Genomic DNA, 6,443 nt, shown 5'->3' on the forward strand with positions numbered 1-6,443 from the left:
TTCCCGAAGCTAGAGATTGGGAGAACCTGTGGAGATGTATGTCAGTGTGTTGAAGTACATTGCCAATCGATGCGATTTCAGGGATATGTGTGATAGCCTAGTCCATGACCGTTTGGTCTATGGCGTCCGCAATGATAAACTACGCAACGTGTTACTGCGGGATGCTGAGCTTCCTCTAGAGACTGCTGAAAACCACTGTCGCATTGCTGAAATGGCTGACACTCATACAAAAGTTTTAGGGCACTCTGCTCGTCGTGAGATTAATGTTGCCGGCATGTCTTATCAGATCTCTCGCCGTTCTCCTCAAGTGCCCGACAACTCTATTGTGAGACTAATAGACTAATAGACAATTGTTTTAACTGTGGGGGTTCGCATGCTGCTGCTCTTGACCGTTGCCCTGCGTATGGAAAATTATGTCAATTTTGTAACAAACGGAATAATTTCTTCATATGCTGTCGTTCGCATAGCAACAGATTTCAAACAAGGCAATCTGTAAATTCACTTGGCCATCAGCACTTGTTCTCGGAATGCCCTCAACCAGCTCCCACAGATTTGCAGGCTGCTAGCGAAGGTTTTGACCGATGTGCATTCCTTGTCTGATTTAATGCACAAACAACTAGACCCCAAGGTCGTTTGCTCGTTAATGGCAAGAACTTTTATCTGAAAGTTGACACAGGGGCCAGCTGTAACGTGATTTGTCTAGCTGTGTTCAAAAAGTTACGAAAAACAGAGACTGTCGCTCCTACGGCTGCCTCCCTTCTCCCATTTGCAGGAGGTCCAGTGCACCCTATCGGTCAAGTCGAGCTAAGCTGCTGAATTAACTCACGTGTCGACAACCTGAGTTTCTATGACGCTCGTGAGGATGTGCCATCTCTGCTGGGTGCCAACGCATGTCACGACCTGGGACTTGTCTCTTTCAACCCATTTTGGGTTCACCTGCTCAATGTTTATTGTCGAGGCAGACCCAAGCCACGGTGCCTGTGGCCGATCAAGCATTGATCCCACAGGTGGTTCCACCATCGGAAGTCCAGTCCAGGTTACAACAAAAGCTTGACATTCAAAAACAGTGGTATGACGAAACAGGTAGGCCGCTGCCACCATTAACCAAGGGGCAGGTGGTCCGTTTGCAAACCGACAAAGGCCATGACCGTATCGGTGTTGTTTCTGGAACTGCTTCTGAGCCACGCCCATATCTGGTCAGTGCTGATGGCGGCAGCTACAGGCATACAAGACAACATATCCTGCCTGTGAATGAGACAGCTCCACATCCGTATTATCCAGACCGTACATGTGTACTTCCGTCTGTGTCCAGCGGCATTGATCCGCCTACACCAGCACAACAACCCACTTCTGGAACTGCTGCTTTGCCAGTGGTGATGCCGCCTCTGCCTGTGCCAGAGTCCGTTGTTTCATCACCGGGAATGCTTCTTCAAACTCAGTCACCTGTGAAGCCACCGGCTCTATCCCCAGTGGGGAAAAACTGAGATGGTCTTTATCGCACACGTGCTGGTCGTGTTTGCAATCCCATCGTGAAGTACCAGGGCTATGTTTGACATTTCTCCAGCTTATTATCAACTGCTATACATGGCTTATTTAGTCAATGGTTTTGTACTGACATTTAATTCTTTAAGAGGGAGGATGTAGATCAGTGTCACTCATGTTATGAGTCATACTTTGTAGCTATGCCCATTAGTTTAACAGAAAGCTTCTCTGCCCTTTCTCCCTCACTTTGGAGTTATGTGCTAAAATGAAGTTACCTCTGCTGTAACGTTAATAAATTATTTGAATCTTAATCAGTGGGCTTGACTTAAGTTATTCCAACAGCAGAAGCTCAACACCCCTTCAGCCCACCTTGTCCATGCCAACCAAGTTTAGTTTAGTCTCGAAATACAGCATAAGGTCATAAGTGATAGTAGTTGAATTAGATCATTCGGCCCATCAAGCCAACTCCACAATTCAATCATGGCTGATCTCTGCCACCTAATCCCATTTTCCTGCCTTCTCCCCGTTACACTTGACACCCGTTCTAATCAAGAACTTGTCTATCTCTGCCTTAAAAACATTCACTGACTTGGCCTCCGCAGCCCTCTGTGGCAATGTGTTTCACAGATTAACTACCCTCTGACTAAAGAAATTTCTCCTCACCTCCTTTCTAAAAGAGCGCTCTTTAATTCTGAGGCTATGACCTCCGGTACTAGACTCCCCCACCGGTGGAAACATCCTTTCATTATTCTGTAAGTTTCAATGAGATCCCTTCTCAACCTTCTAAACTCCAGTGATTTCAGGCTCAGTGGCATCAAACGCTCGTCATACGTTAATCCACTCATTCCTGGAATCATTCTTGTAAACACCTTTACACCTCAAATCGTTGAATGTTTTTTTTTTACCTACTTCCCCTTCTGTCCATCACTTTGAGTATCCATTTCCAGCATTCCTCCCAGTGTCTTAATGGTTCCACTCCACCTCATTGCCATCAGACCTGGCAGGGGAGTATCGGTGGAGATGCTGGCCGCACTCCCAGGGTGAGCCTGTCCCATTTCATTGACGCTTGCAATGTTCCCAAATGCGGGATGCTTGACTGCAAATGTTGCAGTAGTGCAATGATTTGAGGTGTAATTTGCTAGCCTTGGTCTACTTTGGCTTACCACATACTCACAAATACACATATATATAGATCATGCCACAGAAGGTAGTTGAGGCCAGTTCATTGGCTATATTTAAGAGGGAGTTAGATGTGGCCCTTGTGGCTAAAGGGATCAGGGGGTATGGAGAGAAGGCAGGTACGGGATACTGAGTTGGATGATCAGCCATGATCATATTGAATGGCGGTGCAGGCTCGAAGGGCCGAATGGCCTACTCCTGCACCTAATTTAAAACAAAACAATCATATATATATATATGTATATATATATATGTATATATATATATACACACACACGCACACATACGTACAGACAAAAAACAAACAATAAAAGTGCAATATTAGCAATAATAGTCTATGTACTTCAGAGCTTATTTGAGGTTGTAGTGTTTAATAGCCAAATAAGCTGTTCCTGAACCTGGACGTTAGTTTTCAGGCTCCTGTACCTTCTTCCCAATGGCTGAGGTGAAATGAGTGTGTGGCCAGGGTGGTGTAGGTCTCTGATGATGCAGGCTGCCATTTTGAGGACAGGTTTGGAGGGATATGGGCCAAACGCAGGCAAGTCAGGCCGAAGGGCCTGTTTCCACGCAGTATTTCTCCACGATTAGCCACAAACCTACAGGTGCCTTACTGTGTCCGTACTCGATTAGCGAACTGTCACTTGGCTTCTACGTGTCTCTCCCCTATCTCTGTCCTTGCTCGGCACCAGTTTAATTAAATTGATCCCGCTTATCTGTCTGGATCTGTCACGCTTCTTTTTTGTTCTTGCCCTTATCTCCGCAGAGGAATGTGGCCGACCTGGGTATCACCCAGCTCAGCCTGTTTCTGGGAACTGCAATGCAGCAAGATCGTTTAAGGGGATTTTTTAAAGTTAAAAGAACTTTAAAATTAAAACCGCTCTCTCTCTGTTCTCACATTGCCTGTTCCCATTTCACACTCAGCAGAACTACTGCAGCTTTGATAAAGGCATTAGCTTTCATGATTATAATCATGTTCATTAGGCTATAGCTTCATATCTAGTGTGGCATTAATGTAGTAACTGGAATCCTACATAGTCCTTTCAAATTTTGTAATCCACGTTCATGTTGGCAGCATTTTGATCTTGCATGATCCTTACTTGACCTTCAAGAGCAACTCCTGGGCAGTATTACGAAGATAGACACAAAATTCTGGAGTAACTCAGCGGGGTCAGGCAGCATCTCTGGAGAAAAGGAATAGGTGACATTTCGGGTCGAGACCCTTCTGCAGACTGAGAGTCAGGGGAGAGGACAAACTAGAGGTATGAAAATATATAGCACAAATCAGAGCCGGCATCGATGGCAAAGGAGCCCACAATGGTCCAATGTTGGCTGTGGAGGTGATAATGAAGGGATACAAACAGTGAAATTAGAAGGACAACCAGGGTGCGGGGTTGGGGAGGGACGGAGAGAGAGGGAAGTATTGGGTGCTGCCTGAGATGTTACCGACGTTCTGCCTTCCTATTGACTCTCCAATAGTTTGTCACATTTCTCATGACATAGCAGGAAACCATTCTGCCATTCAGTCTCTACCATTATCTTACGCTCGGTCCACCAAGGCCTACTGGATCTCCTGGCCAACGTCTCCTGATAACTCAGGCCTTTATGTCCTGGCAACATTCTCGACAATCTTCTCTGCACTCTCTCCAGCTTAGTGACATCTTTCTAATAGCAGGGGGATCAATCCTGAAGACAACACTCTGAACGTTACCTCACCAATGCCTTTTACAACTGAATGTTATAGGTACAAGAACAGCTTCTTCCCGATAACCATCAGGGATCTTGAACGGTACACAACACTAACCTCAGCAACTATGATCTTCTATGGTCTTCGTCTTCACTCTGGACTGATCCACATATGGACCACTCCCCCCCTCACCGACCCATCCCCCAACATAAGGATCTATCCCCACACACAAACACTCCCCCCGCACGTTTTTCATACAGTAGGGTAACGAAAACTGAACACAATAAGTGCGGTAGAGTGGCACAGCAGTAGAGCTGCTGTCTTGCAGCGCCAGAGACCTGGGTTCGATCCTGACTACGGGTGCCGTCTATACGGAGTTTATACGTTCACCCTTGACTGCGTGGGTTTTTCCCGGGTGTTCCGATTTCTTCCCACACTCCAAAGACGTGCAGGTTTGTAGGTTAATTAGATTCGGTAAAATTGGAAATTGTCCCTTGTGTGGAGGATAGCGTTAATTTATGGGGATCGCTGGTCGCTGCGGACTCGGTGGGCCGAAGGGCATGTTTCCACACTGTATCTCTAAAGTTTAAGGTCTAAATACTCCAAGTGCAGCCTCATTGTGTCCTGTGCAACTTAAGCATCACTTCCTAACTCCTGTACTCAGTGCCCTGACAGATGAAGGCTAGCAAATCAAACAACCTCTTCACCACCTTGTCCACCTGAGAATCTGTCACAAAGCAAGTTCACTCTGAACAAACGCACGATTGCCAGAAATAAAACGCTTGGAAGGTCAATTGAAAGTTGTATGTGTTAAAATAACTATCAGTAATATCTTGATGCACTTTCCTGGATTCCTGTCAAGTTTATGTCTGAGCAATCTGGGGAATTCTTCCATTATGTCATATACTTAATAACTCAAATAGATTGGCTGCTTCACCAAGCCTCAGCCAACTCTGGAGTAGGATGAGAAACAACCTCGATTGGCTCAAATGTAAAACCCTCGTCTCTACTGACACGGCAGTAGCAGAGCGACAAAAACAAAAATACAGATGTTCAACCCCTTTCAGTCTGTGCTATTATTATTATTATTATTATTATTATTATTATTATTATTATTATTATTATTATTATTATTATTATTATTATAATTATTATTAATAATATTATTTTCCCTTTAACTTCCTCCATTGCCATTAGACTTTAGATTTTAGACTTTAGAGATACAGTGTGGAAGGCATTTTGGGGCCTGACCAACGCTCACACCTGTATATGAGCACTATCCTGCATACTAGAAACAATTTACAATTTTTACAGAAGCCAATTAACCTAAAACCTGATAGACATAAAATGTTGGAGTAAATTAGCGGGACATGCAGCATCTCTGGAGAGAAGGAATGGGTGACGTTTCGGGTTGAGACCCTCCTTCAGTCTGAACGTTCGGTTTAAACCAGCATCTGCAGTCCCTTCCTACACATGACCGAAAACCTGTACGTGTTTGGAGTGTGGGAGGAAACCGGAGCTTCTGGAGAGAAAACCCACGCAGGTCACGGGGAGTATGTACGCACTCTGTACAGACAGCATCTGTATTCCAGATAGTCAGGAGTTGGCTCATCTGTTGTTCAAATTGCGTGACACTTTTATGTCGTAACAGATAAAACACTTTGAGAAGCATTTCAATTGGAGAATGACGTTGTGCAAGGTTCCATGTAAAAACAGGCTGTTTATATTTTACAGAAGGCATCACAGTCAACACTGATCCTATCTACAACTCACACCCACAGAGACGCCTGAGAAGTGTTTCCTTCCCACATCCTAAGGACGTGCGGGTTTGTAGGTTAATGGGACTCTGTGAACTTGCCTTTAATGTGTCGGGAGTGGATGAGTAAGTCAGATAACATAGAAATACTGTGAACCGGTGATTGTGGGTCAGTGTGGACTCAGTGGGCCGAAGGCAGACACAAAATGTTGGAGTAACTCAGCGGGACAGGCAGCATCTCGGGTTAGAAGGAATGGGCGATGTTTCAGGTCAAGACCCTTTTCAGACTGCCAAAGGCCCTGTTTCCATGCTGTATCTCTTAACTCAACTCATCTTTAACTA

General features: G+C 45.0%; 1 pseudogene; it reads left to right on the forward strand.

The window, feature by feature from the left end:
- Positions 1-2,471: 2,471 nt before the first annotated feature.
- Positions 2,472-2,622, forward strand: LOC116989773 (annotated as a pseudogene).
- Positions 2,623-6,443: the final 3,821 nt, after the last annotated feature.

This window comes from Amblyraja radiata, chromosome 29 (assembly GCF_010909765.2).
Source record: "Amblyraja radiata isolate CabotCenter1 chromosome 29, sAmbRad1.1.pri, whole genome shotgun sequence".
NCBI lineage: Eukaryota > Metazoa > Chordata > Chondrichthyes > Rajiformes > Rajidae > Amblyraja > Amblyraja radiata.